This window comes from Panthera tigris, chromosome C2 (assembly GCF_018350195.1).
Source record: "Panthera tigris isolate Pti1 chromosome C2, P.tigris_Pti1_mat1.1, whole genome shotgun sequence".
NCBI lineage: Eukaryota > Metazoa > Chordata > Mammalia > Carnivora > Felidae > Panthera > Panthera tigris.
Genome location: NC_056668.1, coordinates 113346424 through 113370317, shown reverse-complemented (window position 1 = coordinate 113370317; position 23894 = coordinate 113346424). Strand labels below are relative to the sequence as shown.

General features: G+C 36.2%; 1 protein-coding gene across 3 annotated transcripts in view; it reads left to right on the top strand.

Moving 5' to 3' along the window:
• The window catches only part of RNF13 (ring finger protein 13), a 163250-nt gene that overhangs the window by 43131 nt on the left and 96225 nt on the right, over positions 1-23894 (top strand). The gene's annotated exons all lie outside the window — the stretch shown is intronic.

The following is a 23894-nucleotide window of genomic DNA, read 5'->3' as shown; positions in this document are numbered from 1 at the left end:
AGGCTATTATTGTTTACAAGGAGGACTTGATGGTGATGAAATGGGGATAGCTCGCTGTAGTGAAATGTCTGTAAAACCAATCAAATGTGTTAAAAGTATAAGCAAGTTAATTTAAAAGCACAATATAGTTATTAAGAGATGTGGCTGAGAAATATTTTACTTTTAAACTTTGCTCAGAGAGTTTAGGTGGGATAGTTTTGGTGGGCATATATTCTATATTCTGTAGGTTTTATGATATTCTTGGATTCTATTATTTATAAGAGATCAGATATTTATAATGTAACACATGTCAGTTGAAATTGTATGTTTACATTCCATTGCTGTATATGCCAATAGTAAGCAAATGGTGTTTAGAGGCTTTTCTATCCCCCTCTGACATTCAAAAAAATATTCAAGTATATAAAAATCAGAAATCCAAAGAAATTTGAGTTTTAATGTAAAAATGAGAATCTTGGATTAAAATATGGCGTGTTAGTATTGTAGTTTTAAAAAAGGGTTTGGTATTTTTCCCTGGGGGAAGCTCTGTGTTTTCAGTTACAGAGTTTGATTGGCTGTTTTGGCAGGTACTTTTTAAATTTTTTTAACTTTTTTTTTTAATGTTTAAAGACCCTGTGGCTGTGCCTCAGATCTGAGGAGAAGATATATGGCATCAATATGTTCCCTTAAATCTAAATATCTTGTAGGAGATCTGGCAATGGAATACTGTATGGCGTGGTCATTGTCCAGAGTTAGACATTCACTAAGAATTCATTACTGATAGTTCCCATTAGATTTCTTCTGTTACTCCAAAAATTTATAGTTTCCCCATGCTCTCCACTCCATGCTCATGAGGTCTTTACCCAGAATTATTTGGTGGTGTACTGTAAGATAGGCCTCTATTTTTATCTTTTGAATATGAATAACCAACTATTAGAGCATTGTTGAATAGTCAAGGTTTTATGTATTGATTTGTCATGCTAGCAAGCTGTCTTGCTAGACTCCAGTTTATTATCAATACAGTTGGAGTAATTTAGTTACATATTGAAGGCCAGTCTCAGAAGGATCAAACTTTTCTAGGTTTCTTACTGCTATACTTTTAAGAAGTGACTTCATAAGTAGAGGAGATAATGACGATTACTAAAAAATTCAAAACAAGATTTATCTTTAAGGAAGCCTTAATCAGTAAGCCTAGCATCTGATTTTTTGAGTATAGCTATCAATGGCAAATCTTAATTTCAGCATATTACCTTTTGGGCTACATATACTATGATCATTGTATACGGTATTGTAATCTAGTACTTAGTGTATGTTCTTCGTGTTATGAGGAGAAGACCTAGACGATGAAGGTCTTGGAATGCAAATTTGTCCTTGACTGTATCATTCCCGGTATTGGGAACAAAGGTACAAAATAAAGGGTTTTCCTTATATGACATATGATTTATTTCTCCTGATAATTATTCTTAAATTGGCACCCTATGTTATCACTAGTTAATTTCCCACAAACTAGACTGTTTGAAAATTTACTGGTTAACTTCGAGATTCTTTTGTAAGAAATGATTTTGTTTAATACAAAGGCTTGAGATTAGAAGAGAGATTTTGTTTTTTCTCTAGTGAAGGAAAATGCAAACATTGCAAGGAAATGTGGTTGCTCGGATGCCTTATTTGTGATGCCTCCTTTGCTTTCTTTGTAGGGAAGATGCTTAATAGCTACTTACTCTATTTTCCCTCCCAGAACACTGGCTAGTTTTGTGATATGAAGAAGTCTTGCTAAGGCTGGATATACGTGGCTTCCTAGCTCCCAGGAACTTGGTAACTGTCACAATATCACCTTCAATTTGTAGACTGAAACAAAGGTCAGAGTTCTCTTTTCAAAGGATAAATAAGGAAATGACACATCAAAATAAGAAGTAAAACCATACCAGTTTATACACAAAATAGGAATTGTAAAATCTAAAGACATTTCTCAAATGCACAAATGTACAAAAAGAGCACTTCTTCAGTGAATTTTGAGCTTTTAAAATAAAACTTTTCCTATTAATTTCTAAGGTAATGATTGCTCATTCATTTATTAACTTTATCAGGGAACAGAGCATCTCATTAAGATGTGGAAAATAGTGAAGAATTATTTCATCATGACAGTTAATCACTTGGAAAAGAAGCGTGGAGAGAGTGAAGGGGAGGCGAGCCTGAAGGAAAGCATGGAAAGTTTACACATATTCCTCCCATCTTGTGTAGAATACTCCAAATCAGACCATGGCTCTTTTTCTTCTGCAGTTTGGGCCCTAGTCTCTTCTGTCATCCTTGGGCCCATCCACACTGACCTGTTTAGTTTCCTACCACTTTATAAGTCAAAGAAGGCTAAGATGTCTGGTCTCCTAACTCAGCACATTTCCCCAAACTTCCCTGTTTTCATTACTGGATTTCTGTGTTGTTTGTTCACTTAGTAGTTTTCACTAGATTTCCTTGCTAGTGTTCTCAATTTGAAATGGTAAAAGTAAATTTTTATTCTTCTTCCCATGAAAAAATAGTTTTCTGATTATAAGCAATATATGCTCACCATAAAAATTGAGAGACTATAGGACATGTATAAAGAAGAATATGAAAATCATATAATTCTACAACAAAGAGATTGCAGTGGTAGACTTGGGTATAACTGTGTGAATTTCCTATAGACACTCTTATTCCTCCATTTTAAAAATATGTTTGTATATGCTATTTTGTGTCTTCTTAAAATTTGGCAATATCATGGCATATCCAGTATCATGGATATCTTTTCATGTAAATATATATGCATTCATGTCATCATAGTTTGTTTTTTTTTTTTTTTTTTTTTACAATACTTGAATTATACCATAATGTAACCGATCCTCTATCATTGGCTGTCATTGTGTTTAGGTTGCTTTCACTTATTAAAAATTATAAAATATTTCTTTTATTTAAAAATTTTTTTAAACGTATTTATTTTTGAGAGAGAGAGAGAAGAGAGAGAGCACAAACGGGGAAGGGACACAGAGAGAGGGAGACACAGAATGGGAAGCAGGCTCCAGGCTCTGAGCTGTCAGCACAGAGCCCGACGTGGGGCTCAAACCCACGAACCGGAAGATCATCGCCTGAGCCGAAGTCGGTACTTAACCAACTGAGCCACCCAGGCTGCCCAAAATTATGAAATATTTCAAACAGAGGATAGAGTAGGGGAATAATAGAACATCCTATATACCTACCACCTAGATGTTAGTAATTTGGGTTTTTAAGAAGAAATAAAATGTTACCAGTGCCATTGAAACATTTTTAAAAAATGTTTATTTACTTAGAGAGAGAGAGAGAGAGAGAGAGAGAGAGAGAGAATACGAGTGGGGGAGGGGCAGAGAGAGAGGGAGAGATAGGATCCCAAGCAGGCTCCTCACTGTCAGCACAGAGCCCCTATGTGGGGCTCAAACTCATGAACCATGAGATATGACCTGAGCCAAAATTGAGTCGGATGCTTAACTGACTGAGCCATCTAGGCGCCCAAAGCATTTTTTATCCTTCCAAATTTCATTCCCTCATCTTCCTCCTCACAGATAATCATTATCCTGAAATTTATATCTTTCCCATTTATGTTATAAAACATTTTTCACCTTCTATATGAATCTATAAACATTGTTGCACCTGGTTTTAAAGTTTGTTTGCTGTGGCTTTTAAACTTGCTTTTTTTTCACCCAACACTATATTTGCAGTTTATCTGTATTATACTGTCTGCATTCATTTTAACTGTTGCATAATACTTCATTTTATGAATATGCCATAATTTTTTCATTATTTTATTGGTAGATACATAAAATGTCAATTTTTTTTTTGCTATTATATCTCTAAAAATCCCTCCTTGTGTATATTACAACTAGATGCCATTTCACACTCATGAGATTAGTGAAAATAAAGAGTGTAACAATATCAATGGCCAGCAAGGATTTGAGAAACAGGTAGTCTTATATACTGCTGGTATACAAGAATGTCTGACCACTCTGGGGAATTTGGTAATATTCCACTTCTTATCTCAATGATAATTTGCCATAGTGAAATAATTAATTTTTTCCACATTCAATATATTTCTCATTTCTTTTATAAATGAATCTGTAATCATTGTCTTTGAAATTAACAGAAAAACTAATTACTAGTACTAATACCCTTATTACTTTGTACTGTTCTATTTTATGTTTACCTGCATTATCCCTTTTTGCCAGTCATTCTCTTTGAATACTTAATACTGAAATAATTTCTGTAGCTGGGATCTGACCATTTCCATCAGCAATTTTGAGTTCTGGCCCTCTTAATTAGATTGATAACTAGTTTGTATTCAACTTCAGTTAACCAGATTATGCTCAACTGTGACTGAGTTATGACAAATTGCAAATGGCAAATGATGTGATGAGTAATGAATGCTTGAAGGTCTGTTTGTTTCAAAAAACAAAAACAGAAAACAATATGTTTTTTGCTTCATTACCAAAGAATTCTTTTTAGTCAGGATTCACTTTTGTTCACAAAACTAAAGAATTTCTCTGCTGCCTCTTAAGTTTTCACAGATTTACTTTCTGTATTTGTTTCTGAACTCTTTTGCTGTTAAAGATTTTGTTAAGAGTTATGTAAGTGATTAACATGTTTAAAGCCCTTATGTTTTTAGAGGATCTGTCAAGTACTACAGAGTATAAAATGTGAATAAATATTCCTTACTGGCTTGTGTTGACCATTTGTCAGTTTAGGAGGTGATTTTAGAGGATATGTGTTCCCAACGTAAGCTCAGTCCACTTAGAATTCCTTTTGTTTTTAGAGCAACAATCTTGTTGGATGTAACAAATCCTACAAGTATACCACAGACTGAGCTTTTGATTTTCTACTCTGTTGGTTTGGTGTTTAGAGTGGAGTGATAATGTGTGACTGGATTTTTTTCTTAAGCATGACAATGATGTGATTATAATGGTGGTGTGGTGTATAACATATTTACTAAAAGGCCTTGTCCACCAGAGGGCACAGTCATTTTGTTTTTTAAATAAAATGTCAAGATATGGTCTATGGAGTGAAGCATTATAAGTGTGCTGAATGGGAAACACATAACAGATGGCCTTTCTTCATAGAGCTTGGATATCAGAAAATAAAAATCCTGACAAACAACTACTTCTGTGTTAAGTAAAACTCAAGGCAACAATCTTTAAATTTTTATCAGTTATGTTATTTTTAGGAATTAGATTTGATATAGAAAAACCAAAGGATTATAAATAGATCTGTTACAATATCTCTTTATTTAACTCTTTCAACATCAATTTGAGTGAAAAGGGAATTGTTGATCTCATTTCCTAGCTTTGTCCTAGACACCATGATTTATTGCCCTTCCCCAGGCCCCCCCCGCCCCCCCTTTTAATGACAAGGTCATTAGTAAGCTATTATGCCTGCAGATTAGTTTGAAGTAGTGAATTTAGGGAGAAGGTACTTGTTAATTTACCTACAAAAGTGAAATTCTGTCTGCAATCAAATCTTATTTTGATCATGTAAAGAAAGGTACAGATGTTTAACAAGATAAATTATATTTAGTTGGAACAGTCCATATTCTAAAATCAAGAGGTGATCATATAGGCATTTGGAATATATTTCCACTTACCCAATGTGATCTAGGAAACAAAAGAGAAAAAGAAAAACAAAAAAGCATCTCCATAAGATAAAAACATGTTTTCTTGTTGTCTGTAAAAATAGTACTTACTAGTCACAGTGGGCTGGAGCCTGTGCAAAGAGGTGATCCCCTTCAAGAGCATTCATGAAACATGTGTTTCTAGATGACCTTGTATTAGGCAATACAGATACTATTTTTTTTTGGTAAGAATTTAATAAACAACACTAATAGTAAAAACAGGAATATTTAAGATACAACCTTAAGTCCTACTAAAAACCATCTAGTTCATTGACTAGCTTTATGTCCTCAGTTTTTAAAAGTTTTTTTAATTAATTAATGTATTTTTAAATTTACATTCAAGTTAGTTAGCATGTAGTGCAACAATGATTTCAGGAGTAGATTCCTTAATGCCCCTTACTCATGTAGCCCAACCCGTCAACCACAACCCCTCCAGCAACCCTCTGTTCTGTATATTTAAAAGTCTCTTATGTTTTGTCCCCCTCCCTGTTTTCATATTATTTTTGCTTCCTTTCCCTTATGTTCATCTGTTTTGTATCTTAAATTACTCATATGAGTGAAGTCATATGATATTTGTCTTTCTCTAATTTTGGTTAGCATAATACCCTCGAGTTCCATCCACGTAATTGCAAATGACAAGATTTCATGCTTTTTGATTGCTGAGTAATACTCCCTTGTATATACACCACATATATGTGTAAACAGGTTTACACATGTGTGTATATGTGTATATACACCACATCTTCTTTATCCATTTATTCGTCGATGGACATTTGGGCTCTTCCTATACTTTGGCTATTGTTGATAGTGCTGCTATAAACATTGGGGTGCATGTGCCCCTTTGAAACAGTGTACTTGTATCCCTTGGATAAATTCCTAGTAGTGCAATTGCCGGGTCATAGGGTAGTTCTAGTTTTAATTTTTTGAGGAAGCTCCATACTGTTTTCCAGAGTGGATGCACCAGTTTGCCTTCCTATCAGCAAGGCAAAAGAGATCCTCTTTCTCCCAATCCTCATCAACATCTGTGGTTGCCTGAGTTGTTAATGTTAGCCATTCTGACAGGTGTGAGGTGGTATCTCATTGTGGTTTTGATTTGTATTTTCCTGATGATGAGTGATGTGGAGCATTTTTTCATCTGTCGGTTGGCCGTCTGGATGTCTCCTTTGAGAAGTGTCTATTCCTGTCTTTTGCCCATTTCTTCACTGGATTATTTGTTTTTTGGGTGTTGAGTTTGATAAGTTCTTTGTAGATTTTGGATACTAACCCTTTATCTGATATGTCATTTGCAAGTATCTTCTCACATTCCATTGGTTGCCTTTTAGTTTTGCTGATTGTTTCCTTCACTGTAGAGAAGCTTTTTATCTTGATGAGGTCCCAATAGTTCATTTTTGTTTACTTAATTTATTTTTAAGTAATTCCTACACCCATCATGGTGCTCAAACTCATGGCCCTGCAATCAAGAGTCATGCTCTTCAGACTGAGCCAGCCCACTGCCCCATATTTTTTTAATAACAAGTTTATTGAGATACAATTCACATACCATACAATTCACCCATTTGAAGTGTATCTTTCAGTGGCTTTTAGTATATTCAGAGTTATGCAGTTATTACTACAATGAATTTTAGAACATTCTCATCACCCCCAAGAGAAACTCCATACCCATTTAGCAGTCATTCTCTATTTCTCTTCAACCCCTCCAGTTGCAGCCCTAGGCAATTGTTAATTTATTTTCTCCAAACTCTCTAAAGAGTTGCCCATTCTTGACATTTCATTTATAAATGGGATCTATAATATGTAGCCTTTTGTTTCTGGCTTCTTTCACTTAGCATGTCTTCAAAGTTCATCTGTATCATAGCATGTATCATTACTTAGTTCCTTTTGATGGCAGCTAATATTCCAATGTATGGTTATACCACATTTTGTTTATCTCTTCATCAGTTAGTGGACATTTGGGCATTTTTGCTTTTTGGTTATTATGGATAATGCTGCTGTGAACATCAGTGTATGTTTTAATGTCTACCTATGTTTTCATTTCTCTTGAGTATATACTTAAGAGTAGAATTTTTGGGTCATATGGTAACTCTGTTTAGTCTTGTAGGGAACAGCCAGACTGCTCCAAAGTGGGTTCACCATTTTCAGCTTCCCCAGTAGTGTGTGTGGTTTCCAAGTTCGCCATTTCCTTGTCAAGACTTGTTTTTAATATCTATCTATCTATCTATCTATCTGTATTTTATAGACTTTCTAGTGGGTGTGAAGCGCTTTATCATTGTGGTTGTGATTTGCATTTCCCTAATCATTAGTGATGTTGAGCATCTTTTCATGGGCTTATTAGCCAGTCATATATGTCCTTTGAAGAAATGTCTATTCAAATCCTTTGCTTATTTTAAAATCGGGTTCTGGCTCGTTCGGTTAAGTGTCCAACTTCGGCTCAGGTCATGATCTCGCGGGGTGTGAGTTCGAGCCCTGCATCGGGCTCTGGGAGCCTGCTTCGGATTCTGTGTCTCCCTCTCTCTCTGCCCCTCCCTCAATCACACTCTGTCTCTCAAAAATGAATAAATGTTAAAAAAAAAAATTAAATTGGGTTCTATGCCTTTTTATTTTTGAGTTGTAAGATTTCTTTATGTATTCTGGGTAAAAGTCCCTTGTTAGATGTATGATTTGTAAGTACTTCTTCCTATTCTCTGGCTTGTCTTTTCATTTTTTTGATGATGCCTCCTCTTTAATTTTGATTAAGTCCAGTCTATCTATGGTTTCTCCTGTTATTTATGTTTTTGGTATCTTATATAATAAATCGATACCTAGTCCAAGGTCATGAAGATTTATGTATGTTTTCTTCCTGGACTATTTTGTCTTAGTTTTTAGATTTCGGTCTTTATTTTGAGTTTATTTTTCTATTTAATGTGAGGTAGAGGTTCAACATAATTCTTTTGCATGTGGATAATCCAGTTTTCTCACCACCAGTTGTTGAAAAAGCTATTCTTTCTAGATTACATTGTCATGGCACCCTTGTTTTTTTATTTTTTTATTTTTATTTTTTTAAATGTTTTTATTTATTTTTGACACAGAGAGAGAGAGAGAGACAGAGCATGAGTGGGGGAGGGGCAGAGAGAGAGGGAGACACAGAATTTGAAGTGGGCTCCAGGCTCCTAGCTGTCATCATGGAGCCCGATGCGGGGCTCAAACTCACGGACCACGAGATCATGACCTGAGCGGAAGTCGGATGCTCAACCGACTGAGCCATCCAGGCGCCCCGCACCCTTGTTTTTTAAAAAAAAAAAAAAAAAGTCAACCATAAATGTGGAAGTTTATTTCTAGAATTTATGTCCTACTCCATTGATCTGTGTATCTGTATGCCAGTACCATACTGTCTGGATTATTACAGCTATGTAGTAAGTTTTAAATTTGGGAAGTGTGGGTCTTCCAACTTTGTTTTTGTCTGCAAGATTATTTTGGCTATTTTGGATACCTCGAATTTCCATTTGAACTTTAGGATCACCTTGTCAGTGTCTGGGGAAAAAAAAATCCATCTAGGATATTGACATAGGTTCAGTCAAAATTGTAGATTAATTTAGGGAGTATTGCCATCTTAACACTATTACGTCTTCTTATCTATAAAATTAGACTGTCTTTCCATTTATTTAGGTCTTTTTAAATTTCTTTTAACAAAGGTTTATGGCTTTTAGTGTACAAGTCTTATACCACTATCATTAAATTTATTCTTGCATATTTTGTTTTTGATACTGTTGTATCAAAAAATTGTATTGTTTTCCTAGTTTGCTTTTCAGATGGCTCATTGCAAGTGTGTAGAAATGGTTGATTTTTTACATTGATTTTGTATTCTGCAGCCTTGCTGAACTTGTTTATTGCTAATTGTGTTTCAGTGGATTCCTTAGGATTTTCTATATACAATTGACTATTGTGTTTCTATATATAGTCTATAAACAATGTGGATTTAGAGGCGCTGACCCCTACGTGGTCAAAAAAACTGTGTATAACTTTTGACTCCCCAAAAACTTAATTACTAATACTGTTGACCAGAAGTCTTACTGATGATATAAACAGTCAACACATATTTTGTATATGTATTACATTTATATACATAAAATAATATATAAAATATACAGCAAAGTTAGAGAAAAGAAAATATTATTAGGAAAATCAGAAGGAAGGGAAAATACATTTATAGTGCCATAGTATATTAAAAAAAAAAAATCCATCTGTAAGTGGCCTGTGCAGTTCAATCCCATGTTGTTCAACTGTATAAACTCATGCCCTCTGCAGATTCCTTTCCAATCTGAGTGCTTTTCCTTCCTTCCTTCCTTCCTTCCTTCCTTCCTTCCTTTCCTTCATTCCTTTTTTTTTTTTTTTTCCCTAATTGCCCTGGCTAGACCTGCCAGTACATTTTTTAAATTGGAGAACATTTTTCATTATTTTGAAATTTGAAATGTTTCTTTGACAGGAAAGCAATGAATGTCTAAAATAGGACAAGGCAAATAATCCTTGAAATTCCTAAATAATCCTATTTAGTACCTTTTTGCATAGAAGTGTCAAGAGCAGACATTCTTATCTTGTTCAGTAGGGGCAAAGAATATAGTTTTTCATCATTAAATATGATGTTAGCTGTGTAGTTTTATAGATGTCCTTTATTAAGTCGGAAAATTCCCCTCTATCCTTCTATTTGTAGTTGGCTGGTACTTTGTTTTAATTATTAATTTAAATAATTTTGTATTTACTAATGAACCCTGAGAGAAGAGAGGAGAATAAGTATATATTCATAATGTAGTTATATTAACCTCATTTATTATTCTGGTTCTCTTTATGCTTGTGGATTTGAATTACCACCTAGTGCCATCTCTTTTATTTTTTTTAGGTTTATTTATTTTGAGAGAAAGAAAGTGTGAGTGTGAGCAGGGGAGGGGCAGAGAGAGAGAGAGAGAGAGAGAGAGAGAATCCCAAGCAGGCCCTGTGCTGTCAGAGCAGAGGCCGACACAGCGCTTGATCCCATGAACTGTGAGATCATGATCTGAGCCAATATCAAGAGTTAGACACTTAGCCAACTGAGCCACCCAGGTGCCCCTACCATCTCCTTACTTTAATATGGCTCTCCAATGCATACTAATTGGAAGCTCAACTTTGAGGCAACAGCTAGAAAGTCAGGATATTATATATGCAGTCTAGCTCCTCTCAGGGAGAAACTAGAAGGTAGGGGTTTTTGGTTACTTTCTCTGTGGTGAGCTAGAGGGAGTAGTCACTGGAAATGCTTGTGTTCCCAAGTGGAATCATTTCATAGTTTTATGTGTTTTGGGGTACTCATGAAATACCAAGCCACATCAGATCCCAGAGTTAGGTGATTTGGAAGTCAACTTGGGTGGCAACTGTAGCAGTTGGAGTGCTAGATGTGTGGACCAGCTCCTTTCAGGGAGAAGCTGGAAGCTTGTTTTTTTTGTTTTTTTTTGTTTTTTTTTTTTTTTTGAGTGAGCTGCCTGTAGACAGCAGGGGATGTGCTCACCAGATCAGTCAGGCTTCTGGGAGGATCTCAGTCAGTTCCCACATGCAGGCTGATTATAAGCCAGTACCTCAGGCAGCAGCTGGTGGAGTCTGTAGTCATAGCCCTTCTGGGTAAAGACAGGGATGGGTATTTTTGCTTGTATCCTTTGTACTGAGCCCTGGGGAGAGTAGTAGATAGTGAGGGCTTCCACACCTGTTAAAAACTGCTTTTTTTGTTTAATATGGTCCTATGGGACTTGAGTATGCCAAGCCCTATTGGCTATCAAAGCTAGGCAATTTGATGGCCTGTCCCTCATGTGGCAGCCATAAGAGGTGGGATGCTAGACATGTGGACACACTTCTAGAGAGAAGCTGGAGACTTGATTTTAATGTTGGAGTGAGCCAGAAGGAGAATGGAAGTGCCCACCAGCTTTTTAGGCCTTGGGGATGATTGAAGTCAGTAACTAGATGTGTGCTGATTAGAAGTTAGATCCTCAGGGAGCAGCTTGTGCATTACGTAGTCAAACCTTTTCCAGGAAAAGACTGGGAGATGGGTGTTTTTGCCTGCTCCCTCTGTATTGAGCCCTAGATGATAGCCATGCTGGGTGCACCTGCATTCGCTACGAACTGTTTCTTTGCTACAGCCTGTGGGACTCATGGACACAAGCTCTCTTGGCTTTCAGAGCTAGGTGATTTGGGGGCCAGTCCCCTGGATGGCAGCCTTAAAAACCGGAGTGCTAGATGTGTGGTCCCAACCCTTTGCTTTTCAGAGAGAAGCTGGGAATTAGATGTTCCCTCTTGATTGTATGGCACTGTACTGAGGGTGGGGTTTGTAGCAAGAGTATGTCTCAGCCTTTCCTGTTACCTATGTTAGTATTTTCTTAGTTGCTTGATGTGTAGGCATCACGTAGCTAATTTCTAGATTTCTTGCAGGGGGGGTTGCTCCATGTGTAGCTATATATTCTGTACGTGCATGCGAGGAGGGAAATTCATGCTCCTTCATTTTAAGTTCCCACAGCAGTGCACAAAGTTCCAATTTCTTCACATCTGTGTCCATATTTGTTATTTTATTTGATTACAGTCATCCTAACAGATAGGAAGTATGGTTTTGATTTTCATTTCCCTAATGAGTAGAGATGCTGAGGATCTTTTCATGAGCTTTTTGGCCATTGTTTATCTTCTTTAGAGAAATGATTGTCCAAGTCCTGTATTTTTAATTCAGGTTAACTTGTTTTTATTGAGTTCTAGGAGCTCTTTATATATTCTCGATGTCAATACATTACTACATGTATGATTGAAAAATGTTGTCCCTCATTCCATGGGTTGTCTTTCATGTCTTTTGCCCTTTAATGCAAAAATTTTTCATTTTGATGAAATCCAAATCATCTATTTTTTGTTGCCTGTGCTTTTAATGCCCAAGACATCATTGTCAAATTCAATGTCATGATGTTTTTCCCTTATGTTTTCATATAAGAGTTTTATATATTAGCTCTTACATTTAGGTTGTTGATCCATTTTGAATTAATTTTTTACTTAGCATAAGATAAGGGTACAATTTTATTCTTTTGCATGTGGCTATCCAGTTTTCCTAATACCATTTGTTGAAAGAACCATCTTTTCTCAATTCAGTGGTCTTGGTACTCGTGTCAAAGTGATTTGACTTATATGTGAGGGCTTATTTCTGAGATATCTATGCTATTTCATTGGTGTTTATGTGTCTGTGTTTATGCCAGCCCCAGACTGTTTTGATTACTGTAGCTCTGTAGTAAGTTTTAAAATCAGGAAGTATGGGAGTTCTGAGTTTGTTCTTTTTCAATATTGTTTTGACTATTAGAGGTCTCTTGAGATTCCATATACATTATAGGATGGAGTTTTGTATTTCTGCAAAAAACATCATTGGGATTTTAACCAATTGACCCACCAGGTGCCCTGGTAGTAATGTTCTTTGTTTTGTGATTTTCATTATTTGAGTCCTCTTGAGCTGTCATTTTTGTTGAACTTTTTGAAGAATCAACTCTAGCTGTCACTGATTTTCTCTATTTTTTTTTTTTAAATAATTCTGACTTTAATTCTGCTTTAGTAACGATTTCCCTTTTCCTGATAGCTCTGGGTTTAGTTCTTTTTTTTTTTTTTTTAATGTTTATTTTTGAGAAAAAGAGGGCATGCATGTGGGGGAGGGGCAGAGAGAGGAGGAGAGGATCTGAAGTGGGCTCTGCACTGACAGCAGTAAGCCTGATGTGGGGATTGAACTCATGAACCGCAGGATCATGACCTGAGCCGAAGTCGGAGCTCAACTGACTGAGCCACCCAGGTGCCCTTGGGTTTAGTTCTTCTTATTCTTGTTTCTTCAGGTATAAAGTTAGGTTGTTGATTTGCAATATTTCTTATTTTTCAATGTAAGTAATTACAGCTATAAATTTCTTTCCTGACACTGCTTTTGCTACGTCACCTAAGTTTTGGTATGTTGTGTTTTCATTTACATTTGTCTCCAGACATTTTCTAATTTCCCCTGCTAGTTCTTCTTTGACCTCTTCATTATTTTTTAAATGAACTTTGCCACATTCTGTTTCAAATAAAGTGAGTTTCCTTAGGAAGAGCTTTGGAGGTCTTTTTTCTTACAGACTGCCTCTCTTTAGTGGGCAAACTTTCTGAGCCACTGATAGGGAATTGGCTCCATTCAAAATGCATCAGTCTCACTGGTTTTTTCTCTACTCTAGGAAATGCTTGTGGTTTCCTATGCTTATTCCTTTATTACGAATGCTTTATTCCTATGCTTATTCCTTTATTATCTCCCGGATGATTGCCTAGCATAAAACTAATGTTTTCATTTTTCATTGACACTCTGCTTTATGTGCAGTGTGCTGGTTGTGGGTAGTTATCTCTGGTCTACTCTATTTGCCTCTCCCAGCATGGATCCTTTGTCCTGCAGGTGAGTTAGGAGGAAGGTGACCAGGGCCCCAGTGTTCTTGGCCCTGTGTACTTTGCCACATTCACCAGGAATTTAACCTTTGCAGTTTGGAGCTGGAGAGGTGAGAAATGGTGGTGATCTTCCCCTCCTTCTGAGGTACCATAGTCCTTAACTGGATGCTGAGGGGAGAAGGAGCCTTGTGGCCTTTGCCACAGAGTGGAGCTTCCATCTCACTGAGCTAGTGGCAGGGGAGTGAGCTGTGGCTCAGAAGCCACAAACTGTTTCTTTTTTGATAATGTTTTTATTTACTTTTGAGAGAGCACGAGTGGGGCAGGGCAGAGAGAGAGGAGGTCGAGGATCTCAAGTGGGCTCTGTGCTGACAGCAGCACGCCTGAAGTGGAGCTTGAACCCATGAACTGTGAGATCATGACCTGAGCTGAAGTTGGACACTCAACTGACTGAGCCACTCAGGGGCCCCTCAAATGCCACAAACTTTGGATTTTTTTACCTCAGCTCTCCTTCAGCATAAATTTCTCATCAACCTACTAACTACCATTCTTGGCTTAACCTAGCTATTTTGAAGGAACAGATTCTCCTAGTCTTTTGAAATAGATAATCTCTTTGATAGTAAAAACATTCTTCTATATCCTCTGCTTTTGGAAAGGTAATATTACGAGGATTTATTTATTTATTTATTTATTAGTTTATTTATTTTGAGAAAGTGCATACGTGTGCGTGTGTGTGGCCGCGCGCACACACACACACACACACACAAGGGGAGGGGCAGAGAGAGAGGAAGAGAGAATCCCAAATAGGCTTCATGCTATCAGCACAGAGCCTGACGTGGGACTCAGTCTCAGGATTTGTGAGATCATGACCTGAACCAAAATCAAGAGTTGGTCACTTAACTGACTGAGCCACCCAGATGCCCCAGATTATTAAGAGGATTTTCTATTTTGAGACTTACTTATATGATTTATCTTATGCAATTTTACCAATATGAGTAGGTATAAAAGCTGTATTCAGCATTTAAAAATTGAAAAGCTGATCGATGTAAAACCAGGAAGGAGAATGTTACCATAGAGGTATTCACAACAAGTACTTTATCATGTGCATTTCTGTTGTAATACGGTGTCTGGCATACAATGTAAATTTCTTGAAGGCAGAATCTTTCTCTCTGACAGTTCCTGAATTACAGTAGGGATTCAGCAAATTTGTTTAGTGAACCGGTGTATCAGTAGAATAAAGAATTAAAACGACAATTAATGCTTCGGGGTTGACCTGTTGGGAATAGATTATGAAGTAGGAAATGACCAAAATGTCTGTAAATATATTGAGCAGTTTGCCATCTCAGGGGTTCAACAGTGTTCTTCAGTGAGCATGAAAAGCCATATTTATGAATCTGGTAGCCTGATGTTTGCTGTTTTTAGGGTAATTTTTGCCATCTGTTTTCTACTTGCCCTCAGGAGCTCTGTGGAAAAAAAAAACTTGAGGATTAAAAACTCCCAACTTCAGGATTTACTTTGCTATCTGACAGTAGGAAGTATATAGGAGATAAACCAACCTCTTGTGCTCACCCTCACACCTTGATGACTAGCTCATCTTATTTTATATGTCTCATTTAGGAGTATTGTTCATATTTAGTACTTTGTATGGATCAGAGATGTAAAACTGTCACCAGTGACCTGGCATCACAGGGAGCATAACTGGAACTCACAACTGCTCATGATTCTTCCTTTCTTTTTATTCAGTATATAGGTTTGGCCTGACCGCTATTCCCTAATCTTTCCTCTCCCAAACCGAGCATATTTTGCTTGTAACTTTTGGCATAATGATATAATAATACTGCACATGCTAAGAGAATTTGCTTTGTAATGGAATCTGAAAATGAATCCTTGTATAAAGCAAGAAATGTTTTCTTAAAATAAATAATTATTATATGTTAGGATAAATGTATTGAAATAAGGTAAACATTTTACTGACTGATTCTATACAAATAGAACTATCTTTGGTATTGGATGCTTCCAATTTCCTTCTTGACACCTTGTAATTCATTCTAAGTTGTGAGCTTTTCTCTTTCCAAGTATATTTGTTTAGTACAAATATTATCATAATAATAACAGAAGTAATAAAAATAGAACTATGATCCAGTAATCACATTACTTCTAGTAATTTACTTCCCAAATACAAAAATAGTAATTCAAAAGGATACATGTACCCCCTATGTTTATTGTAGCATTATTTACAGTAGCCAAACTATGGCAGCAACCGAAGTGTCCATCCATAGATGAATGGATAAAGAAGGTGTCGTATGTATATACAATGGAATATTATTCAGCCATAAAAAGATTGAAATCTTGCCATTTGCAACAACATGGATGACACTACAGTATAATGCTAAGCAAAATAAGTCAGAGAAAGACAAATACCATCTGATTTCCCTCATGTGGAATTTAAGAAATAAAACAATCAAGGAAAAAAAAAGAGAGAGTCAAACCAAGGAACAGACTCTTAACTATAGAGAACGAACTGATGGTTACCAGAGGGGAGGTGGGTGGGGGGATGGGTGGAATAGATGATGGGTTTTGAAGACTAACTTAACACGTTGAGCATTGAGTAATGTGTAGAATTGTTGAATCACTATATCGTACACCTGAAACTAACACTGTATATTAACTTTACAGGAATTAAAGTAAAAAAAATTCATTTAAAAAATGGAAATGGGGCGCCTGGGTGGCTTAGCCTATTAAGTATCTGACTCTTGTTCTCAGCTCAGGTCTTGATCTGAAGGTTGTGAGTTCAAGCCTAGTTCAAGTGCTGTGTGTGGAGCCTACTTAAAAAACAAAACCAAACAAAAAACCAGAAATAGCATTAAAGAATAATCTTTAGTCTCACCAATCTTACTGACATCATTTTGTGTTTATATTAAATTTGAAAGACAATGTGTTCTTGAAGAAAGGATACATTATTTGAATCAGTTTGACTCATAGCACCATCAGTTAGCAGCTGATTCTCAGGTGTGTTGTCTTCTTTGAAGCTTAAGTTTTTTCTTCTCTAAAACAGGGATGATAATGCCTATGATTTGTGATCCTCCTTTGTGAGCATAAAGCTATTCTCTAGGACTTCACATCAGTTATGATAGTTAGCTTCAACAGCAGCAAATAACTTGAAAAACCAGTTGTCTGGTAAGCCACTTATCAAATTTTTACATAATACAATGAAAGATTTGGGGATAGGTGGGAAAATAGAAAGGTACAAGAAGAAGAAAAAAAGGTGATTTAGAATGCTAATCCTTTTAATAAGCACTTGTGAACTTTTGCTGTACAAGTGATGATTATATTAGCACAATGGCAAAATTATTAGAGTGCTAGGCTGAGAATAGGGAAAACTGGAATGTAGTCCTGGTTTAATCCTCCTGTCTGTGAAGATGAATACTGTGGTAAGATGGGAAGGACATTGGCTTTGGGGTCAGCATTACTGGGCTTCAAATTATGGTTCTATCACTGGGCAAGTTATTCAGCTTCTTTGAGTTTGTCCACTTGTCTATAGTAATACATATCCAAAGGATCATTGTAAGGAAAGGGGCTATTTATTGTTTCTTTCTCTTATATTGGGTTTCATTTGCTTTTTTTTTTTTTTTTTCTTTCTCCTCGTTTCTTTAGATGAATGTTAAGGCCATTGATTTGAGACCTTTACTCTTTTTTAATACAAATATTTGAAGTTCCCTCTAAGTACTATGTTAGTTGTGTCCAACAAATTTTCGTAAATTGTGTTTTTATTTTCATTCATTTCAAACGTTTAGGGCCAATTTGGCCCACTTCTGAGGCAACAGTCTTCTGAGGACTCTATTTGGTGATCTGTATTAGGAAGATTTTCCTCTGCAGCTGATAAGAATACAGTTCTTCCCAGCTCTGTGTAGGCTCCAGGGATTGTTCTGTTTACTCCTTTCTTTCTCAGTTTTGGTAGCTTCCTCCCACACAAATGCAGATTACTGATCAGACTTGAGTGGACATCTCTGCATGTATCTGGAGCCCTCTGTCTTTGCAGCTCCCTTATTCCCGGTATGGTGCTTCACAAAACTTTAGCTGCCTTTGCCACTCCAAACCCTGAGCTCTGTTTCCTCAGCTCATTGAGACTACTCAACTGTTGGGTTCCCCTGCCCTATCCTGAGGCCTAGAATCTCTAGATACTGAGTTGAGCTGTTTGTAGGGCTCATTGCATTTATTTCTTTCTTCTCAGCAGTTGCTGTCTTGTGCTGTGGTCCATTCTTTGAAAGTTGATATTTCACACCTTTTGTTTAATTTGCTAGCTATTTAAAGCAAGAGGATAAAACTAGCCCCTGTTATTCTGTCATGGCTGGGAAGTGGAAGTTCATCTTAGCATCTACTAGGTAGTTAGTGAATGCTAATTATCAAATCTAAACAAATCACTCAAAAATTCTTATTGGAGTACATTATCAAGATGGGTGATTTTATAATTGCATATTGACATTGTATAAATCTGTATGCCTTTTTTCCTTATTCTTAATCTCAGTGCAATTAATAAACATATATAGTAGTCTGGGACTTTTTTTATTTTTTAAGCTTTGACAGTCCTAGTATATTAACATGAGCCAAATTTTGTTACCAATGCTTTTGAACTTTTTCGGAAATAATGTGTTAAAAATTATATAGTTGGTCTAAATAGTATTTGCTGATAGCATTTTTAAGTATTTTTTCATGTTTTCAGTTATTTATGGGCTTACTTTATTTTTGTGACATCTTTTAGTCAGATATTAAGCTCTAAAATCTAACTCACTGATAAAATATATAACCGAAAAAAGCTATTGGGGAGGATTCTAACAGTATATGAGATGTAACTTTGAGATGAAAGATATTCAGGTACTGATTTGAAAAATGCTACAAATGTAATACTTAATTTGTGAGGCTTTTAAACAACCTTTTCTTATAATTCAGTTAAGGGATTAACTTTTAATTAGTATATAACCCTCAAATTTCTGTCTTATTCAGTGCTTTCCTCAATGATGTGCAGAAAGACATGGAAGGTATGGCTATCAAATTTGCAAATGGCATGAAGCTTGGAATGGTTAAAATACTAATGTTTCGCCCTGGAGTCTTAAAAGAAACATGCTGAAAAGAGGAGAAAAATAGCTTAGTAGCAACATATGTCAAAAATTTGTTGACAAAACTGATTTGTTTGCCAGAAACATCAATACGTCAATTACAGTGCATCACTGGAAGTGTACTGTCTAGAACAGGCTGAAGAGTGGTAGTTCCTATTGTTACTTTCTTGTTGTTACTGTTGTTGATGTGTTTGGTTTATTCAAAACAAATTTTTAAAATACATTTAGGCTTATAGAAAGGCTATATAGAAAAACTATTACAGAAAAATAGTACAGAGAGTTCTCATATACTGTTTACTCAGTTTCTTTTAATGTTAACGTTTTATTTTTTTTTTAATTTTTTTTTAACGTTTATTTATTTTTGAGACAGAAAGAGACAGAGCATGAATGGGGGAGGGGCAGAGAGAGAGGGAGACGGACCGTGAGATCGTGACCTGAGCTGAAGTCGGACGCTCAACCGACTGAGCCACCCAGGCGCCCCTAATGTTAACGTTTTATATAACTGAGGTACATTTATCAAATCTAAGAAATTAATATTTTTACAATATATTAAATAAAGTACCGACTTCTTTAAGATTTCACTGGTTTTTCCACTAAGACCCTACTATATACCTTCTGCATATAGTGGTATATTCAGTGTTTGACCTCAACTTAAAGTTTAAGAACCAAGTCAAATGCCACTTTTTCTGCTACCTCCTCCCATAGTTAGAATGGCTTTCTCTGTTCTATGCAGTTATACTGTATGTTGTTTATATTCTGTTTTCTCTTATTGGATCTGTTAGTTCTTTCCAGATATTAATTACTTGGGTAGGGACTCAGTCTTATCCATCCTCTTATTTACAATGAAATGTGACCACTGTATTCAGAGTAGTGTTAAAGGAATTTAAAGTAATATGATAAGAGTAGTGGTTAAAGGATATTTTACTGTATAAGAAGAGCATAATCTCTAACCATTTGTGACAAAAACATTAAATGTATCCTGTATGTGAAAATTATGGATAAATTTTGGAAGAATGATCTAATATAGAATTAGAGAAAAGAACAGTGGATATTTTTAACATTGTTGAAAGTTGTTGATAGGAATAAATCCATCTCTCGCACTCACATTAGGAAAACATTAGCTAATAAAGTCTGATTGGTGTAACTCTGGTCTATGTTTGAATGTCAAAATTATGGCAGTTTCCTTTGACATCTGCGTTGTTTAAAAAAATTTTTTTTCAGTGTTTACTTATCTTTGAGAGACAGAGAGAGACAGAGCTTGAGTAGGGAAAGGGCAGAGAGAGGGGGAGACACAGAATCTGAAGCAGGTTTCAGGCTCTGGGCTGTCAGCACAGAACCTGATGTGGGGCTTGAACCCATGAGCCGTGAGATCATGACCTGAGCCGATGTCGGATGCTCAACTAACGGAGCCACCTAGGCACCCCTGACATCTTCGCTGTTTAAAGTATTTACATCAGATTTTGGAATAAGCCTTAATTGCCTTTTATACTAACATTTTGGCTTGTTCATTTTTGTAAATGTTCATTCTTCTCTTTGTTGCCCATTTTGTTTTTCACCTAGTCGAGGCTGTTTTGTTCTGGTTTGTTTTGACCTTTTATGGGAGGAGTATAGCTTAGTGGTTGAGAACTTTCTGGGACTGCATGCCTGCTATGTAACCTTGAGCAAGTTACCTAACCTTTTTGAGACTTAGTTTCCTCATCTTTAAAATAAGGATAATAATAATAATAGTAGCTACCTCCTTGGGTCATTGCATAGATTAACTGATTTAGAATACTGAAAGGGCATAGTGCCTGACACAGTGTTGAGTGCTAAGGCTCAACAAATGTTAACTGCTTGCTGTTACTGCAATTAATTAATTTACAACTTCAGATACTAACAAAACAACTCACCCTTCTCTGACTTTCTCCTTCTTTTATTTTTTACTCTTGCAAAGAGAAGGATGTACTGCTGCCTTGCTTTCAACATTTCTGTTGACATTATAACTACATATGCTCTTCTTATTTTTACTATTTATGTAGCTTAACATCAGTGAAAGCTGAAGGGAAGGAAAGTTAAGGCTCTTTTCAGCCTGACACAATCTTTTAAACAAAACCACTTTATCAAATTCTCTATGATTTTATTAATCAGTATAATTTATCAACAAAAGTGATGTTTTCATAATTTTTATCCTGAAATACTGTAGTTCTAAATACCTCCTGAAGCATTCAAGCAAAATTACATTCGGTATAATTTTTATGTTTAGATGATTTTGAATATTCTAGTTAAAAAGTGGTAACCCAAACTACTTTGGAAAACTGCTTGGCAGGATTTACCAAAGCTTGATACGCTCTGATCCAGCTTGATAGCCTATGGTTCTACTTTTATGTACATACTTAACAGATGTGCACCTGTGTTAGTGTCCGTGGAATGTTTGTAACAGCTCCTGACTGGAAATTCCCCGAATGCTCATCAGCAGTAGAATAGATGTTGGCATCGTCACACAATGTAACATTGTATAGAAATGGCAGCGAAAGATCTGCCAAGTGTCTCAACAGTGTGGTTGCTCAGCAGTAGGGATGAATCTCACAAGTACAGCATTGAGAGAAAGAAGTCTAAAGGACCACTTACTATACTGTATGGTTCTGTTTATCTCCAGTATAAAATTAGGCAAAACATCAAGCTGTTAGAAGACTATGTGGTGACATTAGGAATGGGGTTTGAGGACTAGTGACTGGCAGGGAGGATGAAGGGAACTTTCGGAGTTCTATTTCCTGATACATGTGTGTTCAGTTAGTGAAAATTCATCAAACTGGAAAATTATATTTGGTGCACTTTGCTTTATGTATAGTCATAAAAGATTTCAAAAGAAATCAGCATATTTATATGTAGTGAGCCTACTGCATTATACATTTGATGATACTGAGGTGCCAGTCTGCATGCACAATTTTTGTCCAGCATTGTTTAAACATCAGGCAATTACAACAAAGAGAGAATAGATGGACATCTAGTTCCTAAGTCTTGTAGGCACTGGTAGTTTTCTTGAATATCCTACATATTGGCATAAAGTGCCACTGTCAGAAGGTAGAAATGAGGAGGATCTTTAATTACAGAGCAAGCATTTTTTTTTTTTTTAATGTTTATTTTTGACAGAGAGTGACAGAGCATGAGTGGGGGAGGGGCAGAGAGACTCTGAAGTAGGCTTCAGGCTCTGAGCTGTCAGCACAGAGCCTGATGCAGGGCTTGAACTCACAGACCGCGAGATCATGACCTGAGCCAAACTTGGAGGCTTAACTGACTGAGCCACCCAGGCGCCCCCTCCCCTTTTATTTTAACGTTTATTTATATTTGAGACAGAGAGAGAAAGAGTGAGCACAAGCAGGGGAGGGGCAGAGAGAAGACACAGAATCCGAAGAAGGCTCCAGGCTATGAGCTGTCAGCACAGAGCCTGATGCAGGGCTTGAACCCATGAACTGTGAGATCATGACCTGAGCTGAACTTGGATGCTTAATGGTCTGAACCACCTAGGTACCCCGCAAGCATCTTTTTAATAAGAAAAGATTGGCCCAGGGAGGTGACACTAGGCATGTGGACCTGGCTTAAAGCAGCACCTTGTTTGATATTCTTATTCAAGAGCCTAGAGAGTTGTGCCAAATCAATTGACAAAGCCCATTATACTACCTTGTATACTTTGTGGATGATACAAACTAAGTTTGCGCTTAGTTTTAAGTGACTCATATCTCAGGGAAGAATAGGAATTAATAGCAAGTTATTCTTTTAGCATAGTCCACAGGAAAGATAATGTTTAATAATTTAAGAAAAAACCTATTTTTTAAGGCTTTACTCAATTTTCTGTTAATGCAACTAGATTGTTTTTTGGGCTTTTGGCTTATGTTTATTTGATTTTTATAAATTTTCTTATGTTTAAAAATAATACATTTGCCATAACAGATATAACAATATAGAAGTTATAAAAAACAAAAACCCTTTTCTAGTTTCACTTGTAGATCTTTTTTTTGTGTATCTGTACATACCATAAATCCATTGATTCTAAGATGCATTTATTTTATTAACCCCATGTTTCAACATCTCTGAAATTGGAATGTGTCTTTCAATTGCTGTCCACTAGGTGGCAATCATGATGGAATTGACATCACCAGACACAGGAAATTTGGCCTTAACTGTTCATACTGTCTTCACTTTAGTTGAGTTATATGCCTTGCTCGTACTACATGGGTTGAGTTTAATTGCTATTCTAAGTGTCTTGAAAAGAATTGCATTATGTGATTTTTCATTAAAGCAAGAAGTTACTGTTTGTGCAGACAGGCACAGAAAAGCAGCAGGGTGTAAATTTAACATGATTGAAGCAAATACTCATTGCTAGAAGGATAACTGCAGTTCTATTTCCCTGCAAAGTAAAAACCAAGTGCTCTATGGAATCCAGAAGGCAAACTATTTTATGAATAAATGAAGGTATGCTGCATTTTATTCCTGAAACATTTGCAAAAACATTCCCCTTTACAAGCCAGTCCACGCAACTTTCGGCCGGAGAAATTGCCATGTCCTGTGGAATAGGTGGTTGGTGTGAGCCCTTCACATACCATATGGACTATTGTTAAAGAAACTGTGTCATAGCTTTAATTGCTTACTTTTTTATAAATTCATTGAATTCTGTTATCTGTTTATGTGTTTATTCAGTTATTACCTCCGTTGAGATAGCCATTTGATGTTTATGTTCTAATCTGTTAATGTAACATTTCATGTTA